Source organism: Corvus cornix, chromosome 1, assembly GCF_000738735.6.
Source record: "Corvus cornix cornix isolate S_Up_H32 chromosome 1, ASM73873v5, whole genome shotgun sequence".
Lineage (NCBI taxonomy): Eukaryota > Metazoa > Chordata > Aves > Passeriformes > Corvidae > Corvus > Corvus cornix.
In genome coordinates this window covers 111169679-111195427 of record NC_046332.1, presented here as the reverse complement: position 1 = coordinate 111195427, position 25749 = coordinate 111169679, and the positions used below count along the sequence as shown (strand labels likewise).

General features: G+C 37.8%; 1 protein-coding gene across 7 annotated transcripts in view; it reads left to right on the top strand.

The window, feature by feature from the left end:
* CASK (calcium/calmodulin dependent serine protein kinase) overlaps nt 1-25749 on the top strand; it is a 184964-nt gene that overhangs the window by 27338 nt on the left and 131877 nt on the right. For 6 of the 7 annotated variants that reach the window (XM_019282717.3, XM_019282724.3, XM_019282721.3 and 3 more), the window contains exon 1: nt 19151-19253. The gene's annotated coding sequence lies outside the window, so the exon portion shown is untranslated. Of the gene's footprint in view, nt 1-19140; nt 19254-25749 lie in introns of those variants that run through there. The other variant, XM_039552388.1, reaches the window with a different exon arrangement.

Below are 25749 nucleotides of genomic sequence, written 5' to 3'. Positions count from 1 at the left end.
AGTTTTGGCACTTAAGGGAAAAGCACATGGGTTTGTCTTGGTTAACAAGATTTAAACCTTATCAGATTTTGGTCATGCCTCAAATCGAATACCTTTGAAACTGCTCTTACATGCTTTTGTAATTTCAGGGAAGAATTTTCAAACTGACTCTCCTTTTGCTGGGATTTTGAACTTCACAGCATTATCTCAGTGGAGCAACCTGTGCTAGGCTAGATGGTGAGAAGAAACAACAGAATTTTGTTCTTTTTACCCCAAAGTTTTAGCTTGACAGACATAAATATGGTGACTTTTACTGAGGGGTTTTATTGTCTGGAAAAAATTGGTGGGAATGGTACCTTACTCTAATTTCTCCAGGGAAACTATTCTGCTCTCTGTGTGCATGTGACTGAATTTTGCCAGGATGAGTCAGCTCTTGACAAACAGCTTTTGATTTGTGACGGACCAGATGTTGGCTGTGATGTGTGTCAAGACTCACACCAACCTGATGGAGTGACGTCAACACAAATGGGACGAGACAACTTAATGTGTCCTGTTAACAGAACAGAACAATGTGGTTTAATGTACTGTGCATTCTATTGTGTAAATAGTGTGACATTACTGTAGGCCTGGGCCTGTTGAGAAGGGGAAGGCCCTGGAGAAGGGGAGGCTCAGGAAGGATCTCACTGATGTGCACCAAATACCTGGAGGGAGGGTTCAAAGAGGACAGAGCCCGGCTCTTCTCAGTGGTGCCCAGTGACAGGACCAGAGGCAGTGGCACAAACTTGGGCACCAGGAAACACTTCAACTGTGAGGGCTCCCAAGCCCTGGCACATACTGCCAAGGGAGATTCTTGATTGTTGAAGATACTCAAGGGTCACCTGGACATTGTCCTGGGCAGTTGGCTCTAGGTGGCCCTGCTGGAGCAGCGGCGTGGACCAAATGACCTCCAGAAGTCACTTCCCACCTGAGAAATGCACTTTACACTTAAAAAACAAATACAGAATCAAATGTGGAAAATGCAGGTGGTCTAAAATCTGTGGGATATAACACTGAATTGCTTTAAAAAGTTGGTTGTGTTCTAAAAGAAGGGGGTTGTGCACATAATTTAGGAACTTGTTTACATGGCAGATTTTCCAATATGTACTACCAAGTAGTGCTCACTTAAAATTATTTCCTATTTGGGTTGTGACTTGGGAGATTTTTTCAGGTAGGTGTTATGGCTAAAATAACCTCTGAACTTGCATAATTACAGAAGTGCAGTATCTAACTGATAATAAAATAAATGTTTTGGAGAGATTTCTAATGATCTTCTGATTGCATACTAAAACATTAAAATTTCAGGATTTTTAATAGCTGTAGGAACAGCAAACAGATTTTGTTTCAGCATTTTGTATCGTGATTCTCAAGTCATTCAGACATGGTTTTGAATGATAGGTTAACTCTTTGAATCTAAACTTTAGGCAAAAGTGAATTAGCTTTTGATAGAAAAGTCATGGGATGTGAATTTTGCTTTCATATGAGTGAGATCTTAGCTTTATTTTATAATTAAGCTTCTGGCTGAAGTAATCTTAGTGTAATTTGAATTTGTGTAAAATAGAAGAACATCAGTATAAAAGAGAATCTGGTTTTGTAAATAAGATTCTTCAAATGTTTTTGAGACCCATCTGATTCTGCTAACAATCTTTTGTCCTTTAACACTGGCAAGCACTCAAGTTACGCTCTCCTTTCTTTGTTTCAAGCTTATTGAAGTAACATCTGTTTCTGAAAGGGGTGATCCTTCTAGGGCCAGAAGAGAACTGAAAACCAACTTATAAAAGCCCAGTTCTTTGTGAAGGGTTGTTTTTCACTAAGTCCATTTCTTACCTGTCTCACCCCTGTGGCCACACCTCTGCCCAGGCTGATGGGAACAACCTGGCAGAAGTGGAAGGCCAGGATTTCCTCATTTCCTGATTACCTATATAACAGTTCTTCTTAAAGCACTCATCAAGCTATAGTCCAGGTGGCAGCTGGAGTAACTTTTGATATCTCCTGAGCTTTTCTGTTCTTGTAAAATGTCCAGAGGTGCAGCAGAGCACAGAAAAGAGTCATTGAAGTCTGGCCAAAATAATCTGTTTGCGTGTAAAGGAGGTACATACTTGTCTAGAGTGGAAAGCTCTCTGCTTGTGCTGGAAATTTGTATTAAGTAATACGGTTTTTTATTGGTGGTATTTGGTTTTGACCCAAAACGGTACCTAAATTGCATTTAAATTACTCTAAGGCATGTATGAAAATGTTTATATTCTTTTTTTAGTAAATTTGTGTTCTGTTTGTTATTTTAATGCATTGAGGGCAGCTGCTCCTGCAGTCTGTCCAATGTCCAACCTGCTCTCTGTGTGCTCCTGGGAAGGAAGGTTTCTAGGAAAGCAGCCAGCCTTAAAAGACTTCTGTTCAGATGCAATGTGAGTGTTTTTGTGCCTTTAGCTTTGTTTTGTGCATTTAGCTTTGTCATTCAGTCACAGCTGTAATGTTCAAGCACTATGTTGATCTTAAGGTGCAAAGAAAGATGCTCTGTGCAAGGCAGAGGCAGCTTAAAATGGAAAACTGCATTTCCAGGAACTGCAGTTGATAACCTGCGAGTATATTACTTTTTTTTAGTGTTTAGCTTTTAAGGGTGAGGTTTTTATTGTTTCATAAATATGTGGGGAAAAAAATTGGGAAAAAACATATATTGAAACTGTGGGTCTTGCTTATAGGAAGTGCCTTCATTAATAAGGTATTATTAGTCAGTTACTGAAGGAGGAATTATTTCTAAAGATTTCAAGACAATATGGTAGTTCTGAGTGCTGCAAGGGGGACAACCAAAGAAGTGTCATGTTAAGCTTCATGATCATGGGGGGAAGAAGAATTTTAAGGGCTTACTACGAAGTTATAATATGAAGGAGGTCCAAGCAGGTTCTCATCTGTTGCTGTATTGGCAGCTCTATCTATTCATAACTTTCAGCATAACTTTTTGCAAACAGCAGAAGACTAGAATGCTCTGAGAAAAGGAGCATCATCCATTTGTATTTTCTCTGTTGGTAAATTTGTGATACCTGTATTTCTTTGCAGTGTACATGAAAGCACAGGAGCTACCTTTTTCTCTGTGGGTACCACAGGACTGCTTGAATTCCAAATGAAAAACTCCATTAAAAAAAACAAACTTAACTGCTTTTTTTCTTTTCCCAAACTGGCCTTATTTGCTCTCAGTAGAGCAGTTGGAAACTTTAATTTAGGCCAGGTTGTGATGTGGCTTTTAAGATGTTTGGGGTTTTTTAGGGAAATTTTAAAAAAGAAAGGAGAGGGCTCTCCTTTGTCCTGTTGGCAGATGGCAAGGTCCTGTAGCTCTGCATTTCACTCACAGCTCCTGAAGAACTGAGAGGTGGAGGAATGATGTCCCCTGTGATTTCTTTCTGTAGCTGATCTCAAGGGTTTAGCCAGGGAGAGGGGCTGTGAGTACTAGATATCACTGCATACCTGCAGTGAGCTCTTGTGAATATCTGTGCTTATCATTGAGGGAGCACAACCAGTTGTCAAAGCTTTTAGCACATCTTTCTGTAAGAACTTTGGAAATGGGACTTCTGTGGTACTCAGATAATTTTCTTTTTTTCTTTTTTTTTTTTGTTAAATTATGTCTATGGATTTAAATAACTCTCAGCTGTTGTAAATAGTCTGTATTCTAAATGTGTTCTTCTGTTTCACTTCTGCTGTCTGTAGAGGAATTTTCTTTTAACTTAAATTCAGGGCCTGTTGTTCCCAGATAAAGATCTGATGCACAACATAAAAATATTGATTAAAATATTTGTGTAGGACTGTCTGTTCTTAGATTGTGATCTGAAGCTAAACCTTTGTCAATAGATGGGAAAGATTGATAGGGGAACAGAGGAGATGGGACATAACTGTGCATTCTAACCAAAAATCCAACTCTGTGCTGAACTAAAGAAACTCTTTATTAAAAACCATGAATATAAACTTCACAAAACTGGAGTGGGCTCCTTGTGTTGCTGTTTAGGTTGCAATTTGCAGTAATTGAGTTTTCCATATGCTAAAGACAGTGATTTCTGAGAATTACATCACTAATTGTCAGGTAGAATGGTAGATTTCAGCAATGCACTGAGTTTACACTTTCACTGGGATTTAACTTTTTTAACTTTCCTGAAGAAACAAAAAAAGTCTGTCCTTGTTTTTCAGTTTGTACTAATGTGCAGATTTTAGCTAATGGGTAGAAGGAGTAGAGAGCACAGGACACTAATGAAAGAGGTTTTAGCAGCTGACAAGAGGTATCAAAGTCAATCCTGCTGAATTGGGTTTTTGCTGTTCTGTGATCTTGATGTGCTTCACAGACATGAGCACTTCTCTGTCTTTTAGTAAACTAAGGAGTGTGACTGCTGAGTTTTGCCCAACTCTTTTACAGGAAGACTTAATTTGTTGTCTGACCAGCACTACGTTGTTCATAAAGGCTTCCAAACAATATCAATTTTAATATCAGTTAAATTATTGGGGGGTTGCCTTGTTGTGTGTGAGATGTTTTTGTGCTGGTGTGCTATAATAATTAAAATATTAACTTTAGGGTAGGGGATATTGATACCTCAGACATGCATTTTATGCAAGAGTGAATGAAACTGAAAACTTACTATGCTTATATCAGGCTTTCTTGGGTTGGGTTGGGTTTTTTTTTTTCAGAAGGCAACAACTTGGTCTTGGTATCTTGCATATTTGGTCTTTGAAAAATAAGATCTCCAGTAGAATTAAATATAGAAAAATTATCGTAGCTACTTAATGATGGCTCAGTAGTGCAGTCTCAGATGAACTTAATTCAGAGGAGTAGATTTTTTTAATGATTGCAGAAGATTTGATGGGAACATATATTTGAATTGCTTTGTCACATTTTAATTATGTGTGCATATATGGCAGGAGGTTTGGGGTGTGAATATATGCATCACGGATATCTAAGTCAATATATATTATAAGTAATATGCTCATTCAACTGCTGGAAAGGCTAAAGCTAGCTTGGGTTTCTCCTTGAAATTGCTGTTGTTTTGAGTGAGTTTGGAATATTACAGCAGTTTTGACAGGGAATTTAGTGTAGGAATTTTTCATGGTATGCAGGAACCACCGCTTTAAATACGTTGCCATGTGTTCAGTACTATCAACCAATAAAGTTTCCATCTTCAGGGGACTGTTGAGGTTCCAGTGAAGCCATAACTTGCTGGAGGAGTTTATCTGGGGAGATCTCACCTGCAGTGCTGCATCCAGCTCTGGGGTCCCCGACATGGGAAGGACATGGGCCTGTTGGACAAGTCCAGAGGAGGGACTTGAAGATTCTCAGAGGGCTGGATCACCTCTGCTGCCGAGACAGTTGAGGTTGTTCATCCTGGAGAAGAGAAGGCTCCAGGGAGACCTTATTGTGGCCTTTCAGTACTTTAAAGGGGGTTATAAGAAAGATGGAGAGAGACTTTGTACCAGGGCCTGTAGTGACAAGAGTGTGGGCAACAGTTTTAAACTGAAATAGAGTAGGTTAAGATTGGACATAAGAAAGAAATTCTTTGCAATGAGGGTGGTGAGACATTATGCTTTGGTCCGTATTTCCCTCTCAGTCCCAAAACATAGCCACATAGTAGCTACTATGAAGAAACTTAACTCTCCCCAGCCTGTTACAGCACATAAGTGTAACGTATTCCTTTTCCAGGGTGATCAGCCTGTTGGCATAATTGCTTTGTTCTCCTTTTGTGGAACCTGTCCCCTCCTAACGGGCCTTGGCCGTCAAAGTTGGTCTTGTGCTCCTAAAAGCCAAATAAACCCTTGCTGTCAACTTCAACTGCATAAGCAGTTGCCCGGTTACTGTGATTCAAAAAGTGCTGGATGGGTGTTTGAAGGGAATAACTACCATCATAAGCTTTCTTAAAAGTTTTATAAGTTGCGTATGGTTGGGTTTTGGTTTTCACTTGCACATGTGTCACCCAAAGTATCAGGTGTTGGGTATTTATGTTTTTACCTCTTCACAAGCAGTGTTGTATAGTTATTTGAAAAGCATGCCAACAGGTTGAGTTCTGTGGTTGAGTAATGCTCTGTATTCTCTGCAGTCTCTAGCACTTGTCTTTCTCTTTTTCTCTCTCTTCAAATTGTTTTGACTAGAGGACCATAATAAAGAAAATACAGTATGATAATTTGATTTCATCTTCCCATTTCCCTCTCCCCCATCTTCAACTGCCAGCACATTTCTCCTCATTCGCTTTTTCCTAAATGTTGCCTTTCTTAGCAGTTAACTTCTGGTTCTGTTCTGTGTAGCCTTCAATTCATCTAAAAATATGATTAGACTTGAATTTGCAATGCAATCTCTAGTATAAAGCAGCAGGCTGCTGTGGTAGGGTTCCATAGTGTAGGTACATGCTATTAGTCCAAAAGCAATTGGCACTTTTAAATCCTGGTTTTGTTCACATTTGTAACCTTATTTTGTGATTACTTGGGATTCTTCTTAGCTTCAAGAATGTGCCATCATTCAAACCAGAGGAGTAGTCAATTTCTCTGGTTTTGCCTCTTTACTGCCAGGGAAGTTGGTGTGGAGATATGCTTATTTCTCCATGTGTGTATAGCCTAGAACAAAGGTGGAAGCTGCATTTCTGCTGCTGGGCTCCTTTCCAGTGACAGCAGCACCAGCTGCTTGTGGCAGCCAAATGAGCAACGCTTGGGAATGCCTCAAATAGGCAGCAGCAAATTTCTTACTGAACAGTCTCCTAATTCTTCTTTGGGACTTCTACCAATGTCACTGGATATTTTTAATTTTGTTTTATTTCAAGAACATTGGTGCACAGGTGGTTTTGAGACAGTAATTTAGGGAAGGAATTTGATTTTCTGGTCCAAATGAGGAACCACAGTATTTATCACTTCAGGTGAAATCACTTTTAGTTTGATTTGAATTTGAAGTGACGTCATTGAAAGAATACTTCGACTTTTTGCTTTTTGGTGAGAGAATGTGTAAGGACCCAAGGTGTTGCTTGGCTGCCTCATTTCACTGTTCAGCCTTTGAACATAAATAAAGGGCAGTTGGAAACTGGTGAAATGTCAGGTGCTGTTCCTGACCTGGACCATGGATTCAGCTTCCTGTTTTTGTCGATGTTCCAAAGGTCAAATAATCACTTGCAAGAGTGTGGGATGTTTCAGTGTGTGCACTTTACATGGTCGTGCACAGATGGAGTCAGTGCTCTGATTCCTGCTAATTTTGTATTTCCAGGAGTAATTTGTTGTTTGGTCTTTTTTGAAAAGCAGTAGTAAAACCCTTGTCTTCTCCTGGCAGGTCACTGGCACCCTGTGCTTTCCTCACAGTGGTGCTGGCACAGACTTCAGTACAGCTGTGTTCAGAGCTCACTGGGAAATTCATCCAGGCAGCTTTCCCTTTTTGTAATAAAAAAAAAAAAAGGGAAAAATATTTTATGTGGCTTTTAAGTAAAGGCTTTACTTAAACTAAATTAGTTTCAGTTAACAGTTCTATTAAATGTTTAGCCATTAGAAAACACTGTGGTTTTTTTTAATAAAGAAGTTGTGAAATGATCATGTAATGCATTATGCTGCATGTGTACTAATAATTGTCATGTAGGTGCTTATAGTTCACCCAGGAATAATTGTCCTGCAGTTAATATGAGAGATTCTGTATGGCTGAGTCTCCCTAATGACAAGATTTTGCTAAGGAGAGACCTCAAACTTTACATTAGCACATGAAGAGAAGAGCTGAATTTAAAATTCATGAACAGTTATTTTAACAGGAACTGGTGTCTCATATTTAAATACTTAGGAAGGGTATTTTTTATCATCCAGATATTTAGTTAGGTGAATAGTTCTTTTCAGTTTCAAAGTTTTTTCTAGTAGCTGCATTCGCTTTTCCCAATAATTGTAGAATCATACAATAGTTTTAATATAATTTTTGAAGTTAGCAAGAAAGATGATATTTCACAGAATCACAGAATATTGTGATTTGGAAGGGACCCACAGGGATCATTGAGTCCAACTCCAAATAAGCTGCCATAAATTAACTTATTTCAGTGTAGGAAAAGTCTGAACTAGTAGAGATGGTGTATAGACTGATGTTTTTCTTACAGAGATTCCTAGACTGTTGAAATACAATCTATACTTTAAAAAAAAAAAAATAGAAAAAACCACCCCAAACCAGAAAATATACCATGACTTCAAACAGTAGTTTGTATGCATTAGATATGTAAAAATACAAGAAACTACTATTCAAAAACCAAACAGATCCAGTCAGAGAAACTAAATTTTCTTCATCTGTGACAGATTTTTCATTTCAGTACGTTGTTGAAAGCTTCAGACCTTAAGAGGTCAGAATTCATTCATTTCTCCCCTGAAAAGAGAATTCAACAACTTCCTATAAATATCATAACCAGAGACTTTTTTTCCCCAATATGCAGCTGAATGTTCTTAATAAATCCCATAATCCTTCCATAATTTACAATGTTATGAATGACCCTAAGGGCTGATGATGAGAGTCATAAATTCAATTTCTGAAATACTGGAAGTTCTCCAACATGTTTAAAAGAAAACCTCAAGTGTTAATGCTTTCCTTAGTTTCATACACAATTTTGATGACAACTTAAGAAATTTAATACTTTTGAAACACACAAGACAGACTTTCTTTTTGGGATACTTTTCCTTTTCCCAGCACATTAATGTAGTTGGCAGTTCAGAGGCCACACTCTTGTAAGAAGTACAAGAAAGTCTGTCTGGATCAAGATGTTGCAGATAATTTAGCGTTACTGATCAGTGCTGCAATGGAGAACTTTCTCACTTAGAAACTTGATTTCTCTTACTGGCCTCAGTAACTCCTGTTTATTGGCTCCAAAGGGTCTTGTGAGTTGGCATGCACATAGAAATATCCCTTAGCCTGTGATTGTTAGTGACAGCCTGACTGAACCGAGTTGTTTTTTGGCTTGGTTTTGTTGGTTGTTTATGGTTTGGGGGTTTTTTTAAACAAAAATTAATATTGAGCTATACAGGAAGCAATTTTGATTGAATTGACTATCAGAGTAAATTCTGTTTAGGTCTGTGTGTGTTTTATAAAAATATTATTTTGTTTGACCATTGCTGCCTTTCAAGTTTGAGACTTTTTACTGTGTAGTGGTAGCAAATTAAATGGCAGTTTTGTTGTTAGTCTGATACGGGGAACAGAGAGGCCCCTAAAGAATTGCTGATTTCTTTCCATATAATGCAATATAAAGGTGATACATTTTCAATATTGAGGAACTGTCGTGTTACCACAGACATGATAGCAATATTTAAATGAGGTTATTTCCATTAAAAATGTTAAGTTTCTTCTCTGTTTCTGTATTGGCCCATGCAAGTTAAATGTACCTTTGTCCTTTTTAATGAACGTGTAGGAGGCTTCTGATTTTGTCAGACAGTAGTGTTGGGGCAGCTGAATTTTAGTGCTGGTGTATTCCAGGCAATGAGAAAAACCCTTTTATGAATCAGATCTTCCACTGCTTCTCCCTGACTTCCCTCTTGTACTTTGGGTTGCTGGGGTTTTTTTTAAAAAAATGAAAGATAGCAATATGATAAATCTAAGTAGTCCATATTGGATTAAAGAAGAAATTAACACAGGGCATTCAGAAAAGAAATAGTGTAAAAATGGAGGTTTGACATTGGCCAGTTTTGGATTAGATGTCTGTCAGGTTATTTTAAAATAAAAAAAAATGCTAAATTGAACTGTACTGTTACAGTTAAGCTATTCTTTTTTCCATGCAACATTTGAGGATAAGGCAGAGGAGGACCTGGACACCATCCAGAAAGGACTTTAGTAGTGGAAGTTATGAACTTCTAAAAGAGGATTTACCACTTGAGAATGGAAAAACTAGTAAACCTTTGGGGTAGACTGAGGCTGGTTGGCTGTAAACAACTCAGCAGAAGAATGCAGCTGTAGTAGGTGGCTCAGTGATCTGCATGTCAAGAAGGCAAATAAAGGATTGTGTACCAGGCACAATATTTCCAGCAGAGAAGAAAACATTGTTAGCATTGTGCAAACTCTTGCTAAGACTTCATCTGGAGTTCTACTCACAGTTCTGGTTGCTTTTGTTAAGGAAAATTAGAACTGGAACAGGTTCTAGGAAGAGTTTCTGAAATGAGAGAACCTGTCATTAAAAAAAAAAAACCCACCATTTTGTTAGGCTGGGATAAATCTTATGTAAGCTCAGTTTTGTTAGCAGGACTAATATATTTAAAGTGGACATTAAAAGTAATAAAGGGGAATAAAACATAACCAGAGTGCAGGGGGAGAGATGGTGTAGGGAGTGATTAACGCATGGGCGTTCACCTGAGGGTGTTAATTTCCTAAGGGAGTTTTTGGCAACAGTGGTGGCTGACATACTCCTGTTTTTCTTATTCATCTTGCTCTGTGTGCTGTCAAAAGCACTTGTAGTTGCAGCACAAATACACAGTGGAGCCAGCTATATGTGGATTTACCCAAGCCTTTCTCAGATCAGTTCCTTTGCCTCATTGTATGAGTGCAGGTGTGAAGTACTGGTGCAGGTCCCTCAGGGGTTGTAGGACCCTATGAAAGATCACTGTGGTCTGAGACAAGGTTCAGCTTTAGCAGCAGCAGTGCTGCTGGAGCACCTCCTGTCCCAGCTGTTCCTTCCTGGGTCTGACTGTCTGGACACAGCTCTTTGCACAGCTGTGCTTTGAGCTAAACCAAGCACCTGCCCTGAATGAAAAGCAACACAATAAAAAAAAGGGAGAGTGGCTTTGTCTGGGGTATTTTGGGTAGTTTTTGTTTCTCCTTTGTTTTAGTTGAGTGTAACCATGCCCAAGCTGTTCCGGGGTGATGTGGTAGCCAGAGGGGCTGCTCGTTTTGCCAGTGTTCTGCTGAACAAATGCTGGTGAAGCCACAGCCTAAGATGGAGCAAGGCTGTGTTACACGTGAATGGGATAAAAACGTTCTCTGAATGGGAAAAGAGAAAAATAGTGATCATCATCTCTAGCTGATGAGCCGAGCCTGTAGGTGCTCTACAACGTCTCTTCTTTTGACGGCAAAGCTATTAATTTTAATATACTCCCTTTTGTTCTTGTAATTGAAGCGCTTCTTTTGACACATTTGTTCATTCTTGCTGCTTTTGTCCTCACTGTTGAATGATTTCATACCTAAAGTAGTTTTACAATTTTTTTTTTCTGTTTTCATTCACTGCTTCCTGATTTTCTGCTCTTTTTCTTCACAAGGAAGAGAAACAGGCAAAACACTTGGTCACATATTAAAAGTCCCTGTTAGGAGATCAGCATCAGTTTTTCTGAACACTCTTGAGCTGATGCTTTTGATTCAGCTGCTGGTGTGTTGTGTTTTTCTGAGAAGTGTTGCAGAATGAGCATAAAAATAAAATTCTGAGGATTTTGATTCTATGCATTATTCCAGTATTTGATGCCATGAAGATCCCTTTTCCCCTTCTAACCGTGTATGACTCTTGATTTTAAAACCAGGAAAAGGCATCATATTCACAGTGGAAATTTATCAGTGGACAAAGCTCTTCTTATTTCTCCCCTCTCCTGTTCAAGTACTAGGATTTGTGCTTTGATTACCAGTCCTCACTGACCCAAAATCACTTATTGCATGAGATACAGATTCTTGTCTACCTCAAGGTGAACCAGAAAGTTATATTTGTTATCAGTTTCTTGAGTTCTTTATTGCTGACGGGGTGGAATGTTTCATTTCAGCTTAATGAACCAATTTTGATTCTTCTTTCTCACCAACAGTTAAAAAACTGGTCAAAAAACCCTTTTTGAAAAAGTTCCATTTTCTGAGATTATAATTATTTATACCATAATTATGGAAATGTCTCAGCATTTACCTGTGTATGCTTAGTACATACATGCCTAAAAATAATTTTTTTTTTCTTCTTTCATCTATCTGGAAATGGGAAAAATAATCAGTCACTTTCTTGAACATTAATTCTGTTATCATAGTTTTAGACCTGTGTGCTGTTTCAGGAAAATGAAAAAAGTGTTCCGTGTCTAATCTTGCAGCAAAAGCAAATTAGTAGTGAATCACTGGAAACATATTATCAAGGAAGAAATGAGCTAAAAAAGGAATCTCTGGATCCAAGAGCCTGAACTCCTTAAAAAGTCTATTTAGTAGTTACTTGAATCTGAGATCTTGACCCATAGCTAGGAAATGACCTTTAATGAGTTGAAAAATACAAAGTAAGGGGAGATCCGGGGACAGGCTCTTGAAGGGCTGCTCTGGGTCAGCAGCTATTGCTTCTGTTTGGAACACTCCCCGCACTTCAGTGGCAGCCACACATCACCCTGAGCTGATGTGCTGTGACCTCCTGTGTGTGCCATGTGGCCCTTCCTTCCTGTGCACGTGTGGCCCTTGGGAAGCCACCCAGCAGCTCCTGTTGGACCTTGTTCCAACAGGCCCTGACAAAGTGCATTTCCTCCTTCTGTACCTGCTACAGCTGCAGTGTTCAGAACAATTCTTGTAAGACCATGAAACCTATTACTACAATATTTCTTGAAAGCAGATTTTGCATGTCTGTGTGCTAAGGTGAATAATTATTTGCAAATGCTTGTTTTTGAGGAGGGAGATAGGTTCTGTTTTCTTATAAGAAAACCAAACCACACCGTGGTAGTAACATTTTTGATAGTAACAAGTGCATGTTCTGATAAAATTTATTAAGCACATCCCTTTAGAAGTACCCTCCAGCTTAAACCCTTCTGTGAGTCTATGAATAAAATGGGAGAATTGACAAGGATAAGGTCAGTGTTAACAGGTAATTGGGAATTCAGAAATGAAGTGTATGTGAACATAAAAATACTTTCTGAATCCTTTGTGTGTGAAGAATGTTGTAGGTGACTGGTGCTGAAATATTTATTTCATGGTAATAGAATAGTGAATTTAGTGAGCATCTTATCTCTATGTTCTTCCTTTTCCAGCCCCTCAATATCCCATCCAGTCGATGTAAAAGAAGAGTTGTTTACAAACTATAGATACATTAAAGATATTTTTACATATCAACATCTGTTTACAGTATATGTCTGCCCAAGAGATTTGGTAGATAAAAAGAAAGACTGATAAAATGATTCTGACTTTTTTGCTTGATAAGAAGAAAAATCAGACCACAAACTTACCATTTTTATTGGTAGAGGTGACAGATCAGTTAAGGATAGCTTATCCTTTTAGCTTGGAGATAGGAAAGACAGGACAGCAGAAGAAACCTCTTTCTGCCTGTATTTTGCTTTTATACTGACAAAACCATGTAAACAAATTTTTGAATTACTCCAGAAAATCTCGAAAATTGAAGGTAAATATTTTTTCAGTTTGCTGCATGAATTCAGAACATACCCTAAGGTTCTTTTGGGGAGTATTTCACTTTCACAAGCACTGGTATAGCTGCTCCTTCTCTGGGTTTTTTGTGGATGGAAAGCAATGGTTAAGATTTGGTGTTATATATATCTTTTTTTCTGTTGGATTAATATTAGAAAGTATGTATCCATATTGGGGTGAGATCCAGTGAACTGCTGTCTTGTGCTTTGTTCTTTGTAGGTTTCACCCTAAAGCTGAGTTTAAACACAGACTTGGTTTCAAAGATGTGAGCTGTTGAAAAGTAGAAATAGATAGAATGTGATAGAAATATTGCTGTCTGGGAACTCAGTTTTGTGGCTTTTACTGGGTTATCTAATTTTCTAAAGTATCAGATCTTCAACCCAAATGCTCTTCTGTGCCACAGTCATCATAATGCATTCTTTTAAATTTTCCTTTGAGAGTAAAACAAAAAGTGTCAGCCCAGCATTGCCAGTGATGGCTTTCTAAATGTGGGCGCCCTCTAATCTGAAGTGCTAGTTCAGAGAAAGGTTCAATCACTATTTTAAACTGCAGTGCCATGTGTAAATGAGCTGATACAGTGATTAATTGGAGGTTTAATTAATTTTCGGAATAATTTTTGAAAGAGGTTCACTTCAATTAAAGGGAAAGGGAAAGTTAAAGAACAAGTATATGTTATAAATTGTGTGGATGAGTGAAGAGGGGAAAAGATCTATTTCTTTAAATGTAGTAGCAAATTGTTTTCTTTCCAGTAATTGTCTTCAATTTGAATACAATTGTTTTGAAGTTATTAACCACATTAGTACAAAGTTTGCAGCTTAAGTAAGCAAATGCATCACCCTTAAATAAAAAAGAAAAAAAAATTCCGGGTATATATGGCTTTTTTTCTGTGACTTTATCTGTGTACATCTGTAGTATCTTATTGAAACAAACTGACAAAACCCTTTTTAGAAAACACTGATCTTCCATTTAAAATGTTGAATTAAGGTGACTTTAAGACCTGTGTTGCATGCTTTGTGTTCTTAACTATTAAACTTTGTTAAATAAGGAAAAGGAATCCAGGGCCTTTTACTTCTAAATGGAAGGTCATTTTTAAAGGAGCACTCTGTTCTGTGGAGAAGATATTATTCATTATTTTGGGGTTTTTTCTGTCAAAATGTTCAACTTTTTTAAGTTAAGGAAAGTGCATTTGAGAGCCAAACCACCTTGTTTTATATTAAGTTCCTCAAAAAATTGTGACTCACTTGGAAGAGATGTTGAGCAAATATATGATGGTCTGATATGATCTAAAATCTCAAGTTTTGAGGCTCTGAAGCAAAGGGGTTCAGGAAGTGTCTTTACAGGAATTGCATTCTCACAGATGGGCTCAGTAGGAAGGAAACAGGCTGTAGTATATTGCAACCCCAACCAGTTCTCCTTCTTGCAGACCATCAGGGATTGAAGGAAAGGAGACAGGAAGCAGAACAGAGAGATAAATTGACAAGGCTGTAGTGTAAAAAGACAGTTTGCAATACATTGGTTTATGACTGTTGTCCTTGAAGTCCCAGTTACACATTAAGTTAAATAATTTAAAGTGAAGGAGATGATAAAAAAGCTTTGATGTTATCAAAGTTCTAGGGTTTTATTCTAATTCAAGTGTTGTAGTCCTGAAGGAGAGAGTAATTAATAATTGATTTTCTTCAAGTTTATGTCTAGCTGATAGAAAACAAGCTGCTCTGTGCTAGACAAGAAAGTTATCATCAGAAAATAGTTTCAGTAGGGTAAAGGTTACATCAGGCCTGCTCTGCTAATTTGAAATTTTGGAAACATGAAAAGACATGAGACAACCTCTTCAGCATTCCAGTCCATGTTTTATGGCCAATATGTACTCACTAACCTCCTCAGTAATGTAGTACTTGGAATTCCATCTGCATAAGGCAGCAAAACTCATCGTGCATCCCAGCTTCAGTTTAAGTTCATATATTTTGGATTTTGGCATACATTGCATGTGGGATTCCAAGTGTTCCACGTGTTAGAGTGTGCTGCTGCCAACCTTGACAAAATATCAGTGAAGAATTCATCTGTCCTTACTGCTTGTGTGTTGTAATGATCTTCATATTTCAGTGCAAGCTGGCTGCAGAGAAAGATTTTGCAAATTTGGGTTATGTCTGTTAAAGGTAGCACAGAGAGAAATGAAGTATAAAGCACATGACATGGTTACAATTTGTATGACTTAGAAAATGAAGTCTTACACAACTTAACTCAGTTACTCTTAATAAATAAATACACAGTTTTATCCATTTCTGACAGCTTTGATGATCTGTCTAGGGTTACAGTTGTTCCTTTCCCAATCTGTCACCTCTGTACTTTAGATCTGTAAAATTCGAGCTGCAGGGTTGGCAAAATGAGCTTTAGAAGTTGTCATTTAGCAGGGGTGTGATACACATTTCCCCATCTGCAGGCACAACTGTTGAACAGCTCCTGGTCTGAGCTGAGAGATGAACTGTTGTTCTTTCCTCACTGGGTGGTTTCAGTGCCGAGTCTCAGGGTGGCCTGAAAGACTTTTGTTGCTCATCTTCTAAATAGGGTTTGGAGCTCTTGTGTTGGGAAGCAGGGATTCTTGTTTTCTGGCTCGGGTTATACAGCATCACCGTGGGCTGTTATAACTTAATTTGTAAACTTGCTGTGTGCCATTGCAGCTGGAGAGGACTAACTGCAACCATAATTTATTTAAGAGTTCCTTTGTGTTACTTGGCACATGGAAGGAATGGTGCCTGCTTAATTGATCAGGGTACCTCTCATGAGTGTTTCAAAATTACCTAAGATTGGGCTATTCAAGCTTCTGTTGTGATGCTGTTGTCATGGGATGCATTAATCTGATGTAGTGTTTTAACACTATTTTGAGGCTGTCTGCAGCTTGAGTATGAGAGAGTTTTGGAAAAGTTGGAAATCTGAGGTTTGTAAATAACTGAGTCTTTCTTTGGGTTGTGTTTAAAAGTATTTTTATTTCTATATGAAATTGCTGTATTGTTTAAATAGAGTTAATTGTGGGCATCACTGAATTCATAGAATCCTAAAATAATTTGGTTTGGAAGGGACCTTAAAGATCATTTGGTTCCAACCCTAATTCTTGTATTCTGTGCTTTACAGCACATTTCATTTACTTGAGAGTCTTTGTCCTCAATCCAAGTAGAGAAGTCTCTTGTTAAAATCATAGTGAAGTTTCAATATGGCATAAATTATGGCCATAAATTTTGAGACCGTAGAGGTGTCTCTGTACCTTTTCTGTTACAGAACTGAATAAAGTGCTCTGTTTTTTTTGTCCCAAATTTAATATGCAGGAAGGAAATTACTCAAGTCAGGATTTTAAAACATTAATAGATAAGGGAAGGACAAATCAGGCCATGGTTGTACAAGATAGAGGTGGGTTACACACAGATCTGATCCTCTCAGAGCTGCAGTTTGTAGGCTCCTTTTTGATTTATGGTTCTTCCAACCCTCTTTTTTTGTCTGCTCAAAGCACATACACACACTGTGGTGGCTGGGCAAGCTCTCCTGCCCAGACTTGGCAAAACCAGGAGATCTAAAAGTAGCCCAGCCAACAGCGAGAAATATTTATATTCATAGAGTTTGTCTGAATTAACAGAAATCGGGGATCTACATATGGGTAAGAATATGGTCTTCTGAGGTATCTCTGCACTCCAGTGATCTACTATTCTAGATCAGAATATGTTAAAAGCATTATTTAATGTCTCCAGAAAGGCTTTGTGGGAGGAAAAAACAATGACAATGTAAAGAAAAAGGATCATTTGAATGAAATATATTTAGTTTCTAGTGATTTATGACAATTAGGAGTGAAAGCAGGTGTTGCCAGTGTTATTCCAAAGCTGCAGTTTAGGTTTTGAAATGGTTTTAGATTAGCATAATCTAAATGTATTCTTACTTTTTTTTACAATTTTACTTTGATGGATGCTAGAGGAGTAAACAGAAATTTGGGATAAGAAGGTGACACTGATCTATATAAAGAGGGACTTTTCCATGGAAGATCACTTTTTGAAACGTGGAGGGAGGATTCTAAGTCAGTAGCTGTATCCTTCCAATGCCAGTTGAAGTCAGCTGAACCTTTTCCATTTAACGATGAAAGTGGATTTCTATGTATTAGAGGCTTAATTGATCATCTTTTTAAAAATATCTGTGGTAATTTTTGCTAAAAGACCAAATAATGAATAATGGGTGGGGTGTGGATTCAGGAGAGAAAACAGCCATTAGTAGGGGGGATTTCACTGTGTGTTTGGAGCAAGGCAAGAAGAAAGAAAATAAACATGCATTTTCTTGAGTAGTTCATTCTGAGTCCATCACATGGCCCTAGTTGTGCTAATAAATATTTTCCTTACTTGTGAATATTTAGATTGGGATTCATTGACCAGTTTTGGTATTCATGTTCTCTGTCAGAAATAATCCTATTTCAAGAAATCTTTGCAAGGATGTTGTATGTTGAAAGGGTACAAAACTTGGATTTTAGCTATGTGAGTACAGGTTTGGTAGTGTGATGAATTACACATTTTGAATCATCTGGTGTGTAAAGGAATACCAAAAGCCAGTTATAAAGGTTTGTAAGGGCCCTCAGAGGGACATTTCTGCCTCCTCAGGGTACCTTTTATTTTGAGAATTGTGTTGCTTTGCAATCTCATTGCTCAGAAATGTGTCAACTAACTTCCAGTTCATTGTTTGAATGGAAGAATTTGTCTTTCAAGCTGTGTTAAAGCATTTATTTCACTCAGCAGGTGAATGTTCACTCAATAGACAAACTTCCAAACAAAGGCTCTTTCCATCCTCAAATTTTCCCCCACATCTTTTTGAGAAGACTTCAGAATGGATTTCTTTAGAAATCACATGTCAGTCATTAAATAAGGAGCAGTAAAAAAGGATTGATTTGCCACAGCTAGTGAACTCTAGAAACAATCCTATTCTGTTTTCATAACATATTAATTTTTCATGTTTGAAAGCTTGACCTACCCTATTTATCTGATGGTATTGGTTGTTAATATTGGACGGAAGATTCCATATTATAAGTTAAGGCACCAAGAACTTAAATGATCTACTAAAAGATGCTTCCAAAAATACATATTGGTGCTGATGGGTTTTAAAAGGTTGCCATTGTTCTGACTGGTGTTTTGGCAAATGTAACTTCAATTTCAAAAAATAACTACTCTTTTTTATTTGAGTGCAATGGTAACATCTGTCTGAACTAATTTTAATCTTTTCATCTGTAACTTCTGTGGGGATTCTCTAAGTGCCATAGATTAGAGAAAACCACGAGCTTTTGTGGAATTTCAAAGTATTGTAATGGAGGCTGTTTGTATCTAGTGATGTCAAACTTGAAATAAACCTGTTTGTGTAAAACAGACAAACTGAAACAGCTCACAGTTCTGTTACTCTTGTCATTGTCCATTATCCTTTCAGCATAGGACTGAAAGAAGGAGTGTGTTTCTCACCTCCATTTTTTTCCCCCATTTGGATTTTGCATCTAAATAAAGTCTACTTAAAATATAATAGTAGTGATGTCAGTTACATATTACATAAGGTTTCTAAGAGCATAGCCTTTCTAAATGGTCAGGGTAAGAGAATATGTCTTTATTATAGGCAGATACAGAACTCACTTGATGTTCTTTACACCAGTCTGTGGTCAGAACGATTAATTTTACATTTAATGGGCAGCAAGGACGAGAGCTATATTCTGTGCAAACATTACATTTGAATGCACGAGTGGAAACCTTGTTGGGAAGTAAGAGAATTGCAGCTCACTGAAGAAGAGAATGGTTATTCATTGCTGTTTGTCTGTGTTGCAGGGGTCCGTTCAGCGTCGTGCGGCGATGCATCAACAGGGAGACAGGGCAGCAGTTCGCTGTGAAGATCGTCGATGTAGCAAAATTCACTTCAAGTCCTGGATTAAGCACAGAAGGTAAGAATTAATAATTAAGCAAACTCCCTGCAGACAGGTTTTTTTGATTTGTCAGCCTTTCCTATGTTTGCTCTCTCTGTGATACTTTCTGTTTCATATTTTCTAGAAGTTTTAAAGCAAGGTCGTATATCTCAAAATTAGCTTAGGGCTTGCATTTCTTATCTTTAGTAGTTTCTCCATATATTCAGTGGTGATCATAAGTAGTAGAAAGATAATTAGGTCTAAACCATTTCTATTTCTATTTTCTTTTTTTAGGAATTTGAATTTCATAAAAAGAGAATAGTTCTGAGTCAAAAAAGCATACACAGGAAGTAAAGTAAGAGCACGAGTTCTGTTTTTACTAGTCCAGATTTAGCAAGTAATTTGCTATAAATGGGTGAAGACTTGCTATTAAAGTGCAAAATTATATAAAACTATATTTTTCATATAGCCAGGATTACAGGCAATGCTGCAGAACTGCTACAGTGTAAATACAAGGCTGTAACTCTTAACATTTCCTATTTTAGGGTAAAACAGTCTGTTTTACAAGTTGTATATTCAACTTGTGTGTGCGTAAAGTTCTTCTTTTACCCTACATGGAGAAGAGCATTGGCAACTGAGTGAGAATTGCTGTGTACTCCATGTCTTGTATTTTTTTTCTCAAGATCATATTCTTTTGTACAGTAATGTTTTTGGGAGGTTCCACTGATGCCATCTAAGTCCTCATGAACCCAACTTTAGCAGCAAAAAAGGGTCAATGACTTTTGTTGGTATTTATAACAAGCAGTATCTTGAGCCTTAATGGCTAGTTTGATTTACAAGGTAAAACACAGGTCTTGCTTCAAACTTCACCAAATACTTTCATTTAATAATGCCATTGCTCGTATCTTTTTTCTAGCCTCCAAAAAAAATATAGGACACATTTTCCACAATATTTAGCTTCTGATTAGCTCCATTATGGTTTTGGCAAGTTATACCAAAACCATTGCATTTTGTGCTAATGAATATTTATTAAAATGATTTGATGTCTTTTAAATAAGTTCTGTCTGTATTCTGTTTTTTTCTGAGCCTCATTTGAACTACTGATGGTAGGACACATTTCTACCTCTGGTGGTATATTGCTTTCCTGGCTCCATGACAGTAAAATTCAACCTTTTGGGGCCATGAAGAATTCCTGAAAGGGAAAAGTAGTAGACAAAAGAGTAGGGACTGATGAAGAAAAAAAGAAAAGCCAATAGTAATAGCAGATTCACTGAAAAAAGATAACTGTGGATGGTTTGTAATTTCTGCCTGGGTCTAAAGAATAGGCTTGGGAGTGTATTAAGAAATTTTGGGGTTTTCCAATTCCACTTTTTTTGTATTGTTGTAATTACAATTCAAGGTAGCTGGTCATTGAGGTAGGATCACAAACATTTTCCATGTTTAGTGGTGCTTGTGTTTTGTGGTTTTGGTTTTGGATTGTTGATGGGATTGTTGTCGTTTTGGGGTTGGTTTTTTTTAAGGTTTGAATTGTTATGCATTGAATTTTTGTAATAAGACACAAAGACACATAAATGTGTAAGTGAGTATGGAGGAAGTTCTTACCTCTGTGTAAGAATGTGAATTTTTCACAAACTTTCCATTTGCTGTACTCTTTACTTTGTTTTTCCTCTGCTTTTTGTTTGGGGTTGTTTTGCACCTCTACCCAGGTTCTAGGGGAGTTTTAAAGATTTATTTTTCTAATTTGTTTATCTCCGATATGGCATTGCTTAAGCACATTGGTGGGCAGCCATGATGGTGGTACTGGTATAAAGTAAGTATACCTGTGAGGAAGCTGCATTTGTAAATTGTGTTAAAGTGTGAGCTGTAATGAAGTGATAAGATTAACCCTTGGAGATATTCTTTACCTTGAAGTTTTGCCCTCTGCAAGATCAGTTTGCTCTTGAAGGTTATCTTTGCACAATTCTCCACCTCCAGTCTTTGAGGCACAGGAGTGGGAGAACAGGACAATCTGCATGTGAGGGAGCTGATGACCATTCCTTCCCATTAATTCCACTTACATCCAGAGTGCTTAGAGCTAAAGGGCCCAATATGCCTCCACACTTCCAGATTAAATCTAAAAAGTCTTTGTTCTTGAGTACTTTCACATAAATACCCCCATGGGATGATGTGTTTATGGGTAAGAACTTCATTATTGTTTGTCAGCAGTGTACTCTTGTGGCAAAGGCAGCCAACTGCACAGTAGAGCATTGCAGAGGTGTAGCCAGCAAGGCAAAGGAAGTGATTGTTCCCTCTGCTCATCCCTTATGAGGCCACACTTGGGGGCACTATGTGCAGTCTTGGTTTCTCCAGAACAAGAAAAGCAATGATGCACTGGCATGAGTCCAGCAGAGATGGACTAAGTTGATCCAGCCTTAATAAGCTGAGATTTGGTGCTGTCTTCAGTTTCTTCATAGAAGGATACAGAGCAGATGGAGCCAAGCTCTTCATTTGGGCACACAGTGAAAAGACAAAAAGCCACGTGGACAAATTGCAACATGAAAAAATGCCAATTAGAGACAAAGAAAAGAAAATCTGCACCTCATTGCACAGAGAGTTCGTGGAGAATATCCTCAGAGATGCTCAGAAGTGGATTGCATGGGGCCCCGAGCTGCCAGGGCTGTTTTGACCAGCTTAGAGCAAGAGTTTGGACTAGGTTGCCTCCAGAGGGTCTTTCCAGCCAATAAATTCTGTGTTGTTTGTAGCAGCAGTCTAAGTAATGTGTGGGGCAATATAATTGAAATACTGTATAGGGAGAAAATTTAGGCATAACGGTACTGTGCTAAAAAAGAGATAATTTAAAACTAGTTTTGATTGAATGTTTTGATTTCTTTAATCTGTGAAGTAGTTGGGCACCAAATGGGTTTTAAAGGGTCTATTTTCTAACCAATTCATTTAGAAAAATACATACTGGTGTCTTACAATAGTGGTATCTCCTTACCAGAGTAACAAAAACAAGTTGGAAAGCTTCTCTAGGCTGGTGTGTTACCGGTTGGTGTTATTGTGGGTATTTGTGGCATATGATGGAGAAGCCACTAGCTCACAAGACAACTTTTATCAGGTATAGTGTTCTCTCTGTAAGGCTGCTCAATACTCATAGCATGTATAGGGACAGACATCTCAAGTGATTTTTGTGTCTTGCTGCATCCCTGCAGTGGTTTGATGATAGCAGGGAAAATTAATGCTATGTAACAATGCCTGACAGCTAGCAAATCTAATCTAGGCTAAATTCTGTTGGATTTATGTATTAGTATTCATGGTCTTGCATATTGTGTATCATCAATCTCTGTAGTGTTGTAATTCAACCATATTAATGAAGTATATTGACACCTTGTCACTGTTCAAGTGGCCATGTGATCTGCTGGATTAACATTGGATATTTTACATGTTGACAGATTCTAGTACAATTCACTCATATCACAGAGAAAAAAAAATCAAAAATAAGAAAATGTGAAGGTTGAATATTTTTAGACATAAGAGTCTCTTTTGTACTGTTCAATTTAAAGAATCCATGTGGAAGAGTACTTGATGCTCTCAGGAGCCAGCAGTAGTAGACCTGTTGAGGTCTAAAAAAATACATCGATGTCAATAAACTTACTTTAAAGTAGAGCTCTTAGTTGCCATACCCAGAACTTTTGGAGCAGAAAAGTGTAAGAAGCATATTCCTTATTTCTGAATTTGTTACAGCTCACATCTTAGTTTGACTGTCCATTTCCTCTGCTGCTCTCTTTGCATCCCATGTGTTTTCTCTTTCTTTTGTTTTTCTCTGCACAGCTTGCATGTCTGATTTTTAGCTACCACTCTAACACCAAAATATCTCTCTAAGTGTAGGCACTATTTCTCAGGAAGAACATGGTGATCAGTTCCTTACTACTTAGTAAAAGCCAATACACATTACTTACCTGCCTTTTCTTAAGTCCAGATTGCTTTCTTGTAACATGCTGAGTGTTTTCTAAAGCAATTTAAAGGGCAGTGTTTTGAGCTTACAGTGCATTGAAGTTGTTTTTCGAGATTTAATTCAACATATATTAGATTCTCTTACTTGTAGTTCATTTCTGTAGAAATGCCCTCACAAAGAAAGTGATTACCAGTTCTTCTCCAACATTCTAATAGTCTACACCTTATTTATTAGGTTGATGTACGTGGTTGATATACAGGTTTGTGTGCATTCAGGCCACTGTGAAGCTGAATAAATAAGCTGATAAGGAAAGATTGAGGTTTCCTTAGAACCCAAACTGGTTCTTCTGGAAGCAGGCTGTGAAGACAGTCTGCAGAATGCTTTTGTCTGTGACAAAGAGCAAAACTGTAGCCAAGAAAGCAGTTTTAAGTATGGTTCTTGGACTACTTCTAGCATGGAGAGGGGCAGGATAATTGAATTGAAACTGGTCTTGCTATGGATGATCCACTTTAGGAGGAGAATTTCAAAATTATTTAATGGGGGGGGAGGGGTGGGAAACAAAAATTGGCAGGTTTTTGTTGTGTTTTAGTTGTTGTGTTGAGGGGTTTTTTTCCCACAAAGAGGCCCACGGATCTTACCCCTGACTTACTTTCAGATAGAGTGATTTTCCTAAAGTCAAGACCTTGCTCTTGTTCTGCTTATTTCATTTTAAAGTTTGCCCTTGTTGGTTTTCTTATTTTAATTTAGTTAATTAATTTAGACTTCCATTTTTTAGAATAATTTCATCAGGGCAGTTTTTTCAAAAGGCTTTATTTAGTTTAGAATGAAGTTGCATGACAGTATCTTTAACTTTTTATACTGGAAGGCTGTGGTGAATCATAAGTTATTTTTCACAAAAGTATCTGTAAGATTCTGCACTTCCCTCCCTGTGCATTTTCAAGGGTTTCAGAAAAAAATGTACTGTCAGTGTTGAGCTCATCTCTTTTGAGTAAAAAATACTACAAATCTGTATGTCATCATATTTCATGATACTGTACCATATATAGACTGGATTTGAAGAAAGAGCAAGTGACTCATTGCCTTTCATTTGGAAATACCAACTAATCTGGAATTTCTGGTAGTTGCCAGTTCTGTGTTGTGCCATACTTCACAGATCAAGGGCAGTGACTTCTTTCTGTGTGGCATTGGGCCCACACCTGAGCTATTGTGCCCAGTTTGGGGCTTCACAACTTGAGGGGTGCCAAAGGACTGGAAAGGTCCCTGCAAAGGACAATCAAGATAATCAGGACCCTGCAGGACATGATGGGCAAAGAGAGGTTGAAAGAGCTGGGTTTGTTTTAGTTTGGTGAAGAGGAGGCTGATGGTGTTATAATGTGGTCGACAACTGCTTGAAGAACTACAAAAATGTCAGAGCTGAGCTGTCCTTGAGTGAAAGCTATTGGAACACAGGGAAATGGCCAGGAATTGTTGCTCAGAAGGCTCAGGCTCAGGTTGGACAGGGTTTTCAAGAGTTTGCTTGATGAAGTCACAGCCATCCTGACCCAGTGTGTGCAGTAACCTCACTTTCAGTAGGGGTTGGACATAATGACCATCAGAGGTAATTTCCCACCAGTCTTTCTGTGATCTAATGAAAACAGGATATTTCAGCGGGTGCAAAGCTCTGTACCAGCTTGACTTTGCTTTTGAATTGCCACTTTAACCCTATGAGAAGTCATAATCCAAGTACTTAGTGACACTAGTGTTGTGAATACAACTCTATCACACAGGAGTTTTCTTGAAGATTCATCCAGTGTGTGTGTGTGTCTCACAAATGAAAAGTTCGAGGCATCTTTTTATAGACCACAAAAATCACATGGTATTAGTGACACCTCTGTTCATAAGAAAATGCACAAATGTGGAATTTTGAAAAGAAACTCTTTAAAGGTAGCTGACTGTCATGGAGTTTATGTTGCTGGTACTTTAAATACCACTGTCACTTCTGTGTGTGCTGTACAAACAATAAAGCAAGTTGGGGTAAAGAGATAGGAAGAACTTGAATTAACCATGTACCTGTGGTAATATAAAATCAAATATAAAAATAATGTTTTTTAGGATTTTTTTTTTTTTTTTTTTTTTTTTTTTTTTTTTAAGAGTGTCTGGGTCGTGATGGAAGGGACCTGTTGTAGAGTTTGTGCCTCTCAGCAGGACTTGAAGATTGATACTTGAAGTCACTTTTGATGTTTGTAATTTCAAGAGTCTGCCTTTCTGGGGAGTGCATTGTTGCTATCTTAGTTCTCCTTTCACAAAGGGATCCAACTGGTCCTGCTTTGGTACAGGAAGTGTTACCTAAGCCTTTCTGAGGGGTTTACTTGTTTTAACTTAGTGAAAGATTTGAGGTTTCTTCTTTCCTTTGTCTGGAGAAGCCATTGGCTGGTTTGGTTATAAATTCAGTTCTACTCCTTTCTGTGTACAAATTTCATAAATGTCTAACTTTTATAGCTCTGCTGTAACTTCCATAAACAAAGTGTCATTAGAATTAAATACTTCTGTGCAGAAATGTAACATAGGAGATGGAAGCAGGCTTTTCCCCCAGCAGTTACTTCTGTAAGCATGGCAGCATGC